The following is a 15678-nucleotide window of genomic DNA, read 5'->3' as shown; positions in this document are numbered from 1 at the left end:
AATTTTTCCATTTTACACATTAAATTTTTCCATTTGGTCTTGATTATTTCGGGCAAGAAATAAATTATAATTCAAATTGTTTACTGCCTCTAAGTAATGTGTCATTTCTGTCTGGCTCCTTTGAAGATTTTTATCTTTAGTTTTCACAAGTTTAATGATGTTGTGTCTTGGTATGGACTTTGGGTTTATTTTATTTGGGATTCAAGCTTCTTGAATCTGTAGGCATGGTGGACTGACAAATGCAGTCCTCTCCTCAAAAAAAGATACCCATGGAACCTGTGGACATTACCTTATATGAAAAAAAAAGGGTCTTTGGGGTAGACATGGTGGCTCATGCCTGTAATCCCAGCACTGGGAAGCTGAGGTGGGAGGATTGTTTGAGCCCAGGAATTTGAGAACAGCCTGGACAACACAGTGAGACTCCATTTCTACAAAATAAAAAAACTTTAAAAATTAGCCAGGCATGGTAGTGTGAACCTGTAGTCCCAGGTGTATGGGGGGCTGAGGCGGGAGGATCGTTTGAGCCTGGGAGATCAAGGCTGCATCGAGCACCACTCACTCCAGCCTGGTGACAGAGTAAGACCCTGTCGCCAAAAAAGGGTGGGGGTGGGGAGTCTTCCAGATGCAATAGTTAAGAATCTTGAGATAAAGGGGCAATCTTAGATTATCTCAGGTGGGCCCTAAATACTACCACAGGGATCTTTGTAAAGAAAAGAAGAAAAAATTGCCACACAGAGAAAACACAGAAAAGAGAAGGCAGGGTAACCACGGAGGCAGAGACTGGAGTGATGCAGCCACAAACTGGAGCGCCAACAGCCCGCAGCTGGAAGAGGCCAGTCATGGAGTCTTCCCTGGAGCTCTCAGAGCCTGCGGACACCTTGATTTTGGACCAGTGATTTTTTTATTTCTGACTTCAGGCTTCCAGAACTGTGAGAGAACACATTTCTGCTCTTTTAAAACAAGAGGTTTGCGGTGATTTATTATGGCAGCACAGGAAACTCATGCAGCACCTTTATATTTTTTACCAAATGCGAGAAATTTTCAGACATGACTTCTTCTGATGCTTTCCAGTTGCACCCTCTCTTCCCTCTTTTTCTTTAACTTTAGTGATTTGAATCTTAGCTCTTTTTATTTCTTTCTTTTTTTTTATTGAGATAGAGTCACGCTCTTGTTGCCTAGGCTGGAGTGCAGTAGCGTGCGGCTCACTGCAACCTCCGCCTCCAGGGTTCAAGCCATCATCCTGCCCCAGTCTCCCAAGTAGCTGGGATTACAGGCGTGCGCCACCGTGCCCAGCTAATTTTTTTGTATTTTTGTAGAGACAGGGTTTCACCATGTTGATCAGGCTGGTCTTGAACTCCTGACCTCAGGTGATCCGCCTGCCTCGGCCTCCCAATGTGCTGGGATTACAGGCGTGAGCCACCAGGCCCGGCCCTAATCTTAGCTCTTTTTATTGTCTTACAGTTCCCTGAACCTCTGTTAATTTTTTTTTTAGTCTATTTTCTTTCTGTTATTCAGATTGGGTTAATGCCACTGATTTGTCCTCGTTTATTGTTTCTATTCTCTCTGTCTCCACTCTATTATTAAGTGTTTCCAGTTTGTTTTTCATTTCAGTTATTTTATTTTGCAGTTCTGTAATCTGCATCTGGTTCTTTTAAAAATAATTTCTATTTCTTTGCTGCATTTTTCTATTTTTTCAGTTTGTTTCAAGAGAATTTTGACCACGTGTGGAGGCATTTTTATGATGCCTGCTTTAAAGTTCTTGTCAGAACATTCCAAAAACTGATGTCGCCTTTTCTCATTCAAACTGTGGTCTCCTGGATCTTGGCTTTTGTGGGGTTTTCAGCTCCATCCTAGCCTTTGTGGATATTATGCTATGAGCCTCTGCATCCTATCCAATCATCATCTTTTAGCCGGCAGTCCCCCTGGAGGTAGCACAAGGGCCAGGTGGGTGACTGTGTCCATCTTCTCACTGAGCCCTGCCAGTACCAGTGTGAACACTGAGCAAGCTGAGTTCACACCGCCTCCCTGCACTGCAGGAATAAAGGTTCAGCCTTCCTTCGTTGTTGGCCCCTTCTGGGTAGAAGCTGGGCACTAATTCACACCACCTCATTGCCTACAAGGTTCAGGAGTTCAGCTCAGCTCTTTGCTGGGCTCTGTTGATCCCAGGGAGTGAGAAGCAGAGGGCTGACTTCCGTCATGGGCGTAGAGGCTCAGCTCACCCTGGACCCCTGACTCTACCATGGCAGGGAGACCTGTGTGTCTCACCTGTGTCCCCAGGCAGAGGGTGCACTGTGAGCTCCCTGCTCAACCCCACCTCAGCAGGCCACCACCTGCTCTGTGGCAGAGGCAGGTGGAAATCAGCACCCTGCCAGGCCACCGACATGGATAGGAGTAGTTATTTTTTTATTATTACTTTTTTTTCCCTGACATCCAGCTGGAGTAGGGCTGGCATTGCCAACAGATTTTCTGTCCTTAGCCCAGCTCTCCTGGCCCGAGGCTTAGCATGCCAGCCTGCCTGGGGCCTTCTGAGTCTGTGCCCGCGGCGGTCTGGCGGGAGGCTCTGTGGCTGCTCTGTGGGATACTGGGATGCAACCCCACATGTGGTTTCCCACATTCCTAGGCCGCGGCCCCTTGCTCCTCCCACCTGTCAGTCTCCCCAAGTGCGTTTGTTGTGTTGTATCAGGGGGTTTTTAGTCTTGAGAGGAGGTCCTGGAGGAGCGGGGCTGCTCCATCTTGGTGGAGCTACAAGTCATCATGCAGTGGTGATTTTGTATTATTTTACTGGGTGAAGGGTTCTCATAAAAACCTGAAAACGACTCAAAAATTCCTTCTGGGACTGAAATTCTCAGTCTTTGTCTAGGTGAGACTCAAATCCTGTCCCATTCATTGCATTCCTAAGGCTGTTGGTCTTTAGGTTGCTACCCAAGAGAGGCAGGGAATGGTTTACCGTTGAATGTGGACACCCAGCCACCTGGCTTCCCCTCCTGACTCAAACACTTGAACAGTCAACTTGGCCTGTCTTTGCCTCAGTCTGCTCATCTGTAGACAGGGGATAGTAACAGTGTTAGAAAGTGCCTGGCAGAGAGTAAACACTGTATCTTGCTATTATCATCATTCCCTGGCTTTGCAAGTATTATACCCATGAATTCCCTCCTCCTACGGAATTCTCTCTTTTAATCTCACGTATTTTCTCACTCAGACTCTTTTCTATCTAAATTAACATGAATTTTGAACTGGGAAGGTTCAGGTACAGAAAGGCATGGGATGAAGGACCTTCAGCTCTGTGTGGGGCGCAGGAGATCTGAAGAACAGCCCGAAGGAGGATGTGGATGACCAGTCACCGCCTTTGTCCACCTGAGTGTTTTTAGAACAAGGGATTGCATGAAGAAACTGGATACAAACAATTATGTGTGAGTCTGGGTTCAAATAATAGTTTCCTAATAGATCTTCAAAAATACCGTTCAACTTTCATGTCCACTCAGCCAAATCCGGCCTTCGGAAGTGGGCGAGAGTTCATCCTTTCCCAGCGGGTGCAGGTAGAAGGAACAGCGTTCAGAGGGTCCAGGTATTCCCTCCGGCTGCTGTGTCGTGAGTAATCCACAGGGAGCTTTTGGCTCCCTGCATTTGCTCAGCTCTTTTAAAAGTGTTAAAAATAAAGCATTTACATCATTATTTTATACACTTATTATAGGATTATTCATCTTAGACCAAAGTCTCATTCTAGTATTTTTGATTATAGGCAAGGCAATGGTCCAGATACTTTCTAAAGCAAAATTGCTTTCTGTATATATTGAAGAAAACCAATGGGAAGAAGATGTCTAAAGCAAGCATGCGTGAAGGCCTAGGGCTTTTTGTGTCAGTATAAACAAAATGCAGCAGGCCATTTCCATGAGTTTCTTTTTGCAATATGGATGAAAGACTAGAAATGACAACAAATTACATTGTTCTTTGTGGGGGGAGGGGTAAACATTAGGATGAAAGTCACTTCCAGAAGCTACTAGGTAGGCATGAGGTTGCAGGGGAGGCTACGCAGTCTTCCTTCCATATTCATGATTTTTTCCCACTGCCCCTGCCAGACCTCTTATCATAGCTATAAACATTTCTATAGCTATGAGCATATTTTCATTTGCATGACTTTCACTTATTTCTGCAAAGTCTGTAGCTAAAAGGCTGGGACACAGACGTCACCTGCTGCTCCAGCCCACCTCCCACGAGATCAGCCCTTATGCATCTCCATCCTGTCTGTTGGAGGCCGCAGGGCTCATCCTCAGCCCCAGGTGTGCAACAAAAAGGAGCTTCTCCTACCTCCTAATTGCATGGGAAGGCTGCAGATATTCCCTGGTTTTTACTTGCCTAACCTTTAGGTATGTGTTGTATGAAACCACGTCTTTCCCATACTGATTTTTCATGAGGAGGGACATCATTCTGACAGGGATGTAAAAAGCAACAAAATGTTCCTCCTTCACTAACATAGAACCTCCTGCTCTAGGCCACACACAGGGGTACAGAGATGAATGGCGTGGTCAGGCATGCACAGTGCGAGGGGCTGCAGGCCTGCATTTGGAATGTCTCATCACAGCCTCCAGTTGTCCCAGTAGCATGCACAGGGGGCATGGGTGAGTCTGGATGGGCCATTGAAGACTTCTCTAGGGAGAGACGTTTGTGTGAGATCGCAGACGATGTGTGGGCATGTGCCAGGTGGCAAAGAGAAGGCTTGTGAGGAATGAAACTTGGCATTCATAAAACCAGTGTCTTTCTCAAAAGCCAGTGTCTTGCATTTAAGTGGGATTAGAAATAAATATTCCAACAATGGGCGTATGGAGATGAGGAAGATCTGTGGCCCAGGGCAGCCCAGGAGAGAGGACATTTCCCTGCCAGGACAGATCCTCTTCAGGAGGCCCCTGATGGAAAGGCAGTGGTGGGCCTGGGGATTCCAGGATGTTGGAATCCTGCCCTGGATGGAGAGGCTCAATGCAGGTGAGAAAACCGGTGATGGCCTCTGGGGCTTCCCTCACCTGTAGATTTCGGATACAGCAGGTAAGAGACAGATTTGGAAAACTACAGAAACAGTGAGGCCTGGGGTTCAAAAGAGGGAGACACATGGAAACAGTGGTGATGAGGGACCAGTAGATACCCATGACCTCAGCCTCCAGAGAACCCTGCAAACACTGACCCAAGATGTGATCAGCTGCAGCCCTTCCTGGTTGATGACATTTTGGGCTGCCCAAGTGTGGGGCTGCACACACAGGTACAGCCCAGGATTTTGTTTTCATAATGAAGCCTCTCATCTTCTCTAGGCTTCTCACCTCTTAGCCTGGGCTGTCATCCAGGTCTTGGAGAAGTCAAGCAACTTGCCATGGGCAGGAAAAGACGGCCCAGAACCCAGAACCTGGAAATACTGATATCTGGGGAGAGGGTCATGTTTCCCCCAGACATCTCTGCCCCAGCCCTCAGCTTTTGGGGTGAAGAGGTGCTACCCGATTACTACACGGCTGAGTGGATTGCCCTTGGATTGCGTCTAAAATTGCATGTCTATTCATCCATCAATTCACTCCATGAATATTTTGCTCATCTACCACTCAAGTAGAGTCAGCAAACATTTCCTGAGCACCTACTTTGTGCCTAGTACTATGTGCTAAATCCTGGGCACACTAATAAGACACATTTCCTATTATTGTTCAGAGTTGTGATTTATGAATAAGACGCATATTCTACTACAGTTCAGAATACTGATTTTTTAATTGCAGTGAGGGAGGAGATAGGTCTGCAAATCACGTAAGGCCTTTCCACCACTTTGCCCCACTAGGTGGGACTTTCTGCTATTGACTATTGGATTCTATCAAGTTCCTCAAACAGGTTAGAGCAAAGGGTTAAGAACCACTGATTTAGGTGCCAAAGCCAAGAAAATAAAATACCTATCAGGAAACGTAAGGACAAGATACATGTCCATGATATACTACAAGCAGTTTGAGAAAGTGCTTTCCAAGTTCCTGGAAAACAAGGATCTTTCCAAGGATTCTCTCCAGTGGCTGTTCACACGTGTGTGGGCTCAGGGACCTGGGCAAGGGCTGTGTGACCCACGGGCATGAAGGTAATCACAGGACATCATTTCTGCCAGGAACAGCATCATGAAGGATCTGCAGTCAGTGAGCAGGTCCCCAAGGGAGGCAGTATGAAGTGGGACCTGAGCTAGAGGCTGGGGCTGTGTCTGACTCCACTGAGGACTGGCCAGTGTCGGTCCTTCTGGCTGTTCCTGTGCCCGCCTGTGCTCAGCCTCCTCAGCAAAATGAGCAGCGAGAGAAGGTGACACCAAGATTCTTTCCAGCGCCTGAGCCTCTGACTCCAGCTGCCTGGCTCTGAAATCACCGGCTGCCCCATGAAGTCCACCACTCCCCTGTTGGTGCCCGTGCTCCCTCCCCTGAATCAAAAGGGCACTGGCCATGTCCCTACTGTCCTGGCTGTGTCCAGCCTCTACCAAGGAGTTACCCCATTCAGATCATCTCCTTGGTCCTTATCAGCAATTTGGGCTTCCCTTTCTTCCTGTGTCCTCTCCCTGTGAGCTGGTAAGTGCGGTCAAACAAACAAACAAACAAAACCACTGCCCTGCTTTGAAAAGCATTTCAAAGGCAGAGGGATTTTAGAATAGAGCACCTTCCCACCTAGTCATCCCTGGACCCTGTTCCCTTACATCCTTTCAGATCTCCTTCCACGTGAAGCGTGTGCCTCCAAAAGCAGTGGCAGGTTCTGCTTCACACCCCAAGAATGGTGCCTGGCATACACTGATCCTGCTGCTTTAGAAGGAGATGCTCAAGCGCTGGAAGTCTGCTTGGCCTGTAGAAAAGGCTCCGTCCAGCGGCTGCGTACTGCGTTTTCCGTGTGTAGGTGAGAATGTGACTCTGACACAGGGGAGAGAGAGGGACACCGTCTTGCCACCCAGATGTGTATGAGAGATGTACACAGGACTAGCACCCATGTGTACAGCATCCTGCATGGCGTGTGTGCAACATGCCTACCATATATAGGTAATGTGTTGAGATCCGGGCAGACTTCCAATAGACAGAATTTGCATGAGTAAGGAAACCTGCCTCTCCCTGGGTCCTTTTAACAGTGACCTGACCTGAATAGCTGCTTACATCTTTTTATTAAAAAAAAAAAAAAAAAGGCCGGGCGCGGTGGCTCAAGCCTGTAATCCCAGCACTTTGGGAGGCCGAGACGGGCGGATCACGAGGTCAGGAGATCGAGACCATCCTGGCTAACACAGTGAAACCCCGTCTCTACTAAAAATACAAAAAAATTAGCCGGGCGTGGTGGCGGCGCCTGTAGTCCCAGCTACGCGGGAGGCTGAGGCAGGAGAATGGCGGGAACCCGGGAGGCGGAGCTTGCAGTGAGCTGAGATCCGGCCACTGCACTCCAGCCTGGGCGACAGAGCGAGACTCCGCCTCAAAAAGAAAAAAAAAAAAAAAAAAAAAATCTCCAAAGCAATGGTCTCACGTGCCAGTCCCTGAACAATGAAGTTTTCAACAACTTCCATCCAAACAAATAAAGCAGGACAATGTAGAGTTAGCCCTCCATATCCATGGGTTCTGCATTCCTGGATTCAACTAACTGCAGAGCAAAAAACAAAAAACATTTAATGCATCTGTACTGAACATGTGCAGAGGTTTTTGGTGACGATTTCGTAAACAAAACAGTATGACAACTATCAACATTGCATTTTCAATGTATTTGGTATTATAAGTAATCTAGAAATGGGAAGATGTGTGAAGGTTATCTGCAAATATAACACCATTTTATACCAGAGACTTTAGCATCCACGGATTTTGGGATCCAGGGGGTTCCTGGAACTAGTCTCCCACGGATACCAAGGGACGACTGTACTGCTTTCAGAAAATAAACTATAATTAACCTGAGATTATGTCCTCCTTACTTTTTCTGAAGTTAAAACATTTTTTCTTAATCAAATGATTGTGACAATAAATTATTTTAAAACATTAGGTAATTACTGGCAAAATAAATAGACCCTCCCCCACCTTTTAATTTAGTGCTTTGTAAATTTAAAAAATCTGGTAACCGGCCTAGCGCCATGGCTCAGGGCTGTAATTCCAGCACTTTGGGAGGCCGAGGTGAGCAGATCACGAGGTCAGGAGTTTGAGACCAGCCTGACCAACATGGTGAAATCCCATCTTTACTAAAAATACAAAACTTAGCCGGGCATGGCAGTGCACACCTGTAATCCCAGCTAGTCAGGAGGCTGAGGCAGGAGAATTGTTTGAACCTGGGAGGCAAAGGTTGCAGTGAGCCGAGATTGTGCCACTGAACTCCAACCTGGGCAAGAGAGTGAGACTATCTAAAAAAAAAAAAAAAAAAATGTGGAAACCACCAATCTGTTGGGTAAAATTCCATGTTGGGTAATGAATTTGGGTTTTGTATTATACAGTTATTGAAGGAGAGAAGGAAGGAACAAAGGAAGGAAGGAAGGAACAAAAGGAGAAGGGAAAATTCAAGTATATCTGCATGGAAAAAAGTTACTTTAGGTAATATTCGAAGATTGATGACAACTATGGAAATTATTTACAATTTATAGCACAGACAAATATTTCTTAAGATTAATAAGGACTATAAACCAATAGAAAAATGATTAACACCTACAAATAGAGTGCTAAAAGAAAAGGAAATACTTTTTTACCCAAAGTAACTACAAGATACCAATTTTCACTGCTAGATCTGCAGTTATTCAGAGTTTGATTATGCACCATGTTGAGGATGTTGTGTTGTGGGAGACCTACGTGCTCACAGAAGTGTAAATTGCTGTAACTGTATGGAGAGAAATTTAGTGACTTTTCATAGGGTGATTCCACTTTGAGGATTTAATCCTGCAGATGTATTTGCACATGTGTAAAATGATGTATGTACAATGTTAGTCCTTGAAGCATTTCTGTAGTAGCAAAAAATTAGGAATACCATCGAAATTTCCATCCACTGGGGTCTAAGCAGATATGGAACACCCATAGAATGGAAGACTGTGCATGTAAGTATGTATATATGTATGTATTTATTTTTTGAGGCGGAATCTTTCTGTCACTCAGGGTGGAGTGCAACCGCACGATTTCGACTCACTGAGCCCTCTGCCTCCTGGATTCAAGCGATTCTCCTGCCTCAGCCTCCCGAGTAACTGGGATTACACGTGCTACCACGCCTAGCTAATTCTTGTATTTTTCGTAGATATGGGGTTTTGCCATGTTGGCCAGGCTGGTCTCAAACTCCTGACCTTAGGTGATCTGCCCACCTCGGCTTTGCAAAGTGCTGGGATTACAGGCGTGAGCCACCATGTCTGGCCAACTGTGCATGTATTTAAAAGAATGAGGTGGTCTCTATGAACTGATAGGACACTATCACTGAGATCTGGTGAAGAGAAAAAGTACAGCCAAGTACATGTGCACAGTAGACCACCATGTGAGTAGAGCAAACAAACAAGGACTGTAAAACCCTGTTTATCCATTGCTATCTCTGGTGATACAAGTACACAAGAAACTGGTTGTATTAGTTTGCTAGGGCTGTCATTAACACAGTACCACAACTGGGTGGTTTAAACAACAGAAATATATTGTCTGTAGGCTGGAAGTCCAAGATCAAGGTGTCAGCAGGGTGGGTTCCTTCTGAGGCCTCGCTTCTTGGCCTGTAGAAGGCAATCCTCTCCATCTTCCTATAATCTTCCTTGTATGTGTGTCTGTGTGTCTCCATGTCCACATTTTCCCTTTGTATAAGAACCCAAACTAGTTTATAAGAAATTAAGGCCCTCTCTAAGACCTCATTTTGATTACCTCTGTAATGACACTATCTCCAAATAAGGTCACCTTCAGATTCCAGGGGTTGGGACTTCCACATGTCTTTTTTGGGAAGATCCCAATTTAGCCCACAGCATTGATAGTAGTAATGGCCATAGAGGGAGGAGAATTGATGGCCAGAGCTGCAAGGGAAACTTGTTTAACTATTTTGACCTTTCTGCATATACAGCCTAATAAAAAATGAAATAAAGAAAGTTTAAAACTGCAGAAGAAAAGAATGAGGGTGGAGAAATGGTCAAATAACGTCACAAAAGGAAAGAGTTGTAGGTATTTGAGGTCAAAACAGCAGTGAAGCAGCGGAAGGGCATGGTTCAAGAGGTAAGGATTTAGGATGGGAAGGAGAGCAGGGGTCCGTGAAGGAGAAGAAAAGGTGTGAGTAGGGGCTGTGGGATACAAGATGTCAAAACACCTAGCACTCACCAGTCCATCGGTGACATTAGGGAGCCTGGTCCAGCATGAGTGGGGAATCTGTGTTCACCCCCAGCAGCCTGTCCCCTGGTCACCCCAACCACTGCGGCTTTTCTGGACATGGCGTGATGACCTGATATGGCGTTTCGTTGTCATTTGGGGTGTGATGTGGGACCCTGATGTGCTGTGCTTGCTGCTCCCACACACTACACTACTGCTGACGTATAACAAAAATGTGAATATTGGGTGATAAATGCCAAGAAGTAGGGGAAAAATACATAACAAAGACTTCTTTGAATCCTTTGAATCTGAGCACTTTTTGGTAACCCTGTCCTTCAATAGGCATTATATTATTTTTGTGGTTTGCTCTGCAGTTGAAAGGGAAGAAAAGACCCTTGGATATTGCTGTCCCTTGCTTGGGATTCTGCAGACATTGTACTACTATTTTGTTGCACGATGTACCTGCTGGTGTCAGGCAAGGAAACCCTTGTCTCTTCTGCTAGTGGAGACAAATGGTTCATCCCAGAAGTCAACGGTCAGTTCTTCCCCTTATGGAAGGACAAGGAAAATTCATGTCCTTCGGCCAACTGGTGGCTCCATTAACAACCTTCAAAGCCTCTGCAAAAACCGCGGTCCCAACCAGGATGTTGATTTACTGGTCATGGCAAGAATGAAAAGAAAAATCCTGGGATCTGTGGTCTGAAATATTTTTAGATGGTCTATAAGGGCAAGACTTTAGAATCCAGTTTCAGTTCAATTAAAAAACATCCTTTGACTGCCTGCTGCCTACTAGATTCTGAAATAAGTGTTGGTGAAACAGCAAAGAATATGACATGTGGAGTTTTATCATTCAGGAACTCTTAATCCAGTGGAGAAGAGATAAACAGGTGTCTTGAGTTCAAATCCAGCTCACAACTCTACTTTTGTAAAACTCCATTTCCACGTCAAGTCCTCCTCCCTGCTTCTGAGGCCTCACATGGCACGAGGTCTCTGGGCACAGGTGGTTAGACGTCCACCCGGGGCTGTGCTGAGACACTCTCATTCCCTGAGGCCCTGTCAATGGCTCTTCTTGCCCCTCCTGGTCATCCCTGGTATTCCGGCCCTCTTGGGCTGAGACATCTCTCTGGGACACAGACAACCTTTTCTCCACGGCACTGCAGACACTGGGTGCTCCAGACACAGAGGATCACTTCCTACATACGTGGTCGTTCCTGCCTCTCTTCAAGAGGGTGTGGTGATGGCCTCTGTCTAGAGTCCTTTTCTCCACCACAGTCCTTCCCACACAGAAGACGGCCGTGGCTGTGCGAAGCCATCCCCTCCAGCGCTCCACCTTCAGGGCTGCTCCCTCCTCTCCCACAATGCTGTCTTGAGCCTTGTGGCATTTTATTAAGTGTGGCATTTTATTAAGTGTGACAGTCATGGCATTTTATTAAGGAAGGCGGCCAGGGAAGACCTGCTGAAGAACAGGCTTTGGGTCTGAGATCGAAAGGTTGCCTAGTAGTGAGAACCTTGCAAATGGAGCAACAGAGTCTTCTGTGCAAAGTGGCATGCGGTGCAGAGAACACGCGACTACCTAACATTGTTTCATATCGTTATTTACTAAACGATTCATTGACTTTCTTGCTCACTGTGGATTCCACAGCGCCTATGTAAGTGCCCAGCACCGCCCAGGTGTGTCAATAAACAGACACTGAAAAGTGATTCATCGCCCAAATCAAATTGGTGGGCACGTTCTTAGCCTATCATCACGTTGTCAGTGATATCTAAACACACATTTGATACCAGTTGTTCTAGAGCCACGCGGCACTCGTGGCCGTGCTTCTCCTTCCACACTCTGGGCCCTGGTGTGTGCAGCTGACAGCCCACTTCGCTCCAGCAGCTTGGGGAAGCGCATGCTGACCTCTGCTCAACAAGCGCTTGTCAAGAACTTTGGGAAATCCCTGCTTGGACAAGCAGCCCGGGATTCTCATTAGGTAAAGATTGTGGAAGTGGGTGTCATGCTGTCACTATCCCTGATGTTAATATAGGAGTTAAGAAGAAATTATTTAGGCAGATAGTGAGGTAAGGAAGTCCTTAAGGCTTTCCTTTTAATGAAAAGCCACCCCAAAATAATTTCTAACCAACAGCAGCCTCTAAAATCCAGTTGCAGACATAGGCAAGCTGGAAGCTGTGTGGGTGAATGCTGGCAGCTGCGCCAATGGGAAAAGGCTACACGGGGGAAGGCAGATTCAGTGCGGCAGCTCCAAAGTCTTCCCCTCTCCTTGTCAAGCACATGCCCAGTAAGGCGCAGGCAACATGGCGCTGGCCAATCAGAGACCCCATTTGCATAACAGATTAGGGTAGGGCAGGGCACCAGCTTCCTCACACGCTCTGTAAATGTCGTGTCCGGAACTGGTTCCTTCCAGTGGGTTCTTAATCTTGCTGACTTCAAGAATGAAGCCGCGAACACCTGTGGGGAGTGTTACCTTCTTAAGGACGGTGAGTCCAGCTTGTTCCTTCAGATGTTCAAATGCGTCCGGAGTTTCTTCCTTCCGGTGGGTTCGTGGTCTGGCTGACTCCAGGAGTGAACCCGCAGACCCTCGGGGTGAAGGTTACAGCTCACACAGGCGGCTCGTCCACAGTCGTTTGCTCCTCCGGGTGGACTCCTGGTTTCGTTAGCTTCAGGAGTGAAGCTGCAAACCTTCACAGCGATTTTACACCTCATAAAGGTAGTGCGGACCCAAAGAGCCAACAGCTGCAAGATATATTGCAAAGTGCAAAACAACAAAGCCCCCACAACGTGGAAGCGGACCCCCGCGGATTACCTCTCTCGGAGCCTGTGGCCTGCTTTTATTCCCTTGTTTGGCCCCACCACATCCTGCAGATTGGTCCATTTTACAGAGAGCTGATTGGTCCATTTTACAGAGTGCTGATTGGTCCATTTCACAGAGAGCTGATTGGTCCATTTTACACAGTGCTGATTGGTCCATTTTACAGAGAGCTGATTGGTCCATTTTATGGAGTGCTGATTGGTCCGTTTTACAGAGTGCTGATTGGTCCACTTTATAGAGTGCTGATTGGTGCATTTACAAACCTTTAGCTAGACACAGAGCGCTGATTGGTGCATTTATAATCCTTTAGCTAGACAGAAAAGTTTTCCAAGTCCCCACCAGACCCAGAAGCCCAGCCGGCTTCACCTCTCAATGTTACACCAGGTCCAACCAATCTTTGGGCCCTCTGTAGATCAGACACCACCTCTCAGGGCTGTCTATAAAATCTGGTGCATTCTGCCATATGCTGCAAGTCCCATTGAGGTGCACCCTGTCTCTCTCTCTCTCTCTCACAAGAGAGAGCGCTATTCTCCTTTCTCTTTCTTTTGCCTGTGAAACTTCCACTCTTAATCCTGCTCCACGTGTGTTCATGTCTTTGATTTCCTTGGCATGAGGCATCAAACCTTGGGTATTTACCCCAGACAACAATGCTGCTTCAGTGTTACACTCCTGGTTTGGAAATTAGTGTGTGTGTGTGTGTCTGTATCTGTATTAGCACGTTAATTATTAAAAATCTTTGTTTTCCCGGCTTTATTTTATTTTATTTTTAAAAAGGGAATTAGGAATATTTTGTAGTTAAAAAATATCTGCGCTTGCCATTCTGCATACTTATGGCCAGATCCCGGATAGTGCTTTTATCAGTTTGTGTTCTCTGCCTCATTGTTTTGATGGCTTGCATTTTCCTTATTTCACTAAAGGTCAAAACTATTGCAATAAGGGAGAGAGACAGAACTCAACTCCAAGGACAGCAATGACATTTGGGTATTTGTAGCCAACAGGCAAGGAGACAGGATCAATGGATGAAAAATTACTAAGAGAGATTTGATGAGATGTCAAAGGTGGGGATTGAAACTGGGCTCAGCAGGCCAAGGACAAGGCCTGGTTAAGAAAAGGGCTCCAGGAGCCTGGCTAGGAGGGAGTCCTTACCAAAATTCAGTGACAAAATAAGCTTGGTATGCTAGAGAACAGTTCATGTGGCATTTAACTCAGGAACTCTGACATGAACTAGACTACTGTGATCAGGGGAGGAGGCTTAGGAAACGGGCTGCACAGACGCCCCTTGAAGTGTAGGGTCAGGGGAGTCGGGAAGGCCAGAGAGAGACATCACCTGCTGGAGCCCTGGCCCTCCCTGCCGGGGCGAGAACTGTAGCCTGCAGAGGCAAAAGACAGATGGGTGGACTGTGTTTTAACATGGAAATGACCCCGTTTGATCTGGCTGGGCTACCAACGTGTAACGATGGAAAGGAACAGCAAGGCATCAGGCATGAATGTGATTGGTGAGCCCAAGGCCCACCCACAGAAGCCCTGCGGGGGGTGCCCTTTGTGTTCCTGAGTGCTGTGTCAGCTCCGTGGAGGAAGCAGGAGCTTGCAGGCTCATCCCCAGTCTGTGTCCTGGAGGATGAGGGCATCCAACCCGCCTCCTGCATGGGCGAGTGCCGGGGCACAGCCTGTGTGGGGGCAGGTGAGCTCGTAGGGAAGAGAGAGTCATTTTTATGGCCCTAAATTCCAGGACTAAATGTATTCTCATTACATTTTGTGCTTTTTAGAGAGCACGTCACAGAACTGAGCTCATTTTAAGCACGGTTTCCACTTGTGTACGTGTATTTCTGAAGCTAGATGGAAAGAAAAGACATATGGGGGAATTCCAAAAGTGGCTTCTGCATGCTGCCCATTGAACGTTTGCTGAGGAACACTGCACCCATAGTGTCCTGGGTGGAGCCAACGGTTATCCCGGGAGACGGCAGAGCCTGGTGACCCTGACCCTGGGACCCTGGCATGGGCCTGAACACTGGCACGCACGTATAGAAGGCGGACAATGCTTCCAGGTGCCTTTTGAGTTCCAGATGCCATTGAAGACAGCAGAGAGGCTTAACCCAGTCAGTAGACATTCTACCTTCATTGCAAGGATGCCTTTAAAATCTTTATTTAGAAAGTTCAGTTCCTTGGCTCGCACAAAGGATAATTTGAAGAACAATTGAACTGCTGAGAACATCCAGATTCGACAACATTCGGAGAGACAGTCAGTGACTGATGAGAGGAACCAGCTTATATTTCTGAAGCTCAGGGGCCTGCTGCCAGGACTCTTATTTAAAACATGCCTCAGAATAGGCCCCTGTGGGCGCCAGCAAGACTTGCCTTAGAATACTTTGGAATAACCCCATGCTTTCGTGGCCAAAGCTGTACATTTTTGGATGCCAGGTTTCTATTTGAAACTTGTCACTGTGACCTGCAGACTTGTAGCTGCTGCCAATCGCACAGTCGGAGTTTTTCTCCCTGAGTGAGGATCCAGAAATGCATGCCCAGCTGAGCTCCCAGCATATTGATAATCTCCTCACCCCTTGAATGAAAATGGTAACAATTGCTTCAGTTAAAATGTCAGATGCTTTTGGTTAAAA

General features: G+C 46.7%; 1 long non-coding RNA gene across 1 annotated transcript in view; it reads right to left on the bottom strand.

Annotated features, from left to right (window-relative positions):
- Positions 1 to 13094, bottom strand: part of LOC126958096 (uncharacterized) — a 68251-nt gene extending 55157 nt beyond the window's left edge. The window contains exon 1 of the long non-coding RNA XR_007727086.1: positions 12719 to 13094. This is a non-coding gene — a long non-coding RNA (uncharacterized LOC126958096). The remainder of the gene's footprint in view (positions 1 to 12718) is intronic.
- Positions 13095 to 15678: the final 2584 nt, after the last annotated feature.

This window comes from Macaca thibetana, chromosome 7, assembly GCF_024542745.1.
Source record: "Macaca thibetana thibetana isolate TM-01 chromosome 7, ASM2454274v1, whole genome shotgun sequence".
NCBI lineage: Eukaryota > Metazoa > Chordata > Mammalia > Primates > Cercopithecidae > Macaca > Macaca thibetana.
The sequence above is the reverse complement of the archived record's forward strand: the minus strand, read 5'-3'. Positions and strand labels throughout refer to the sequence as shown.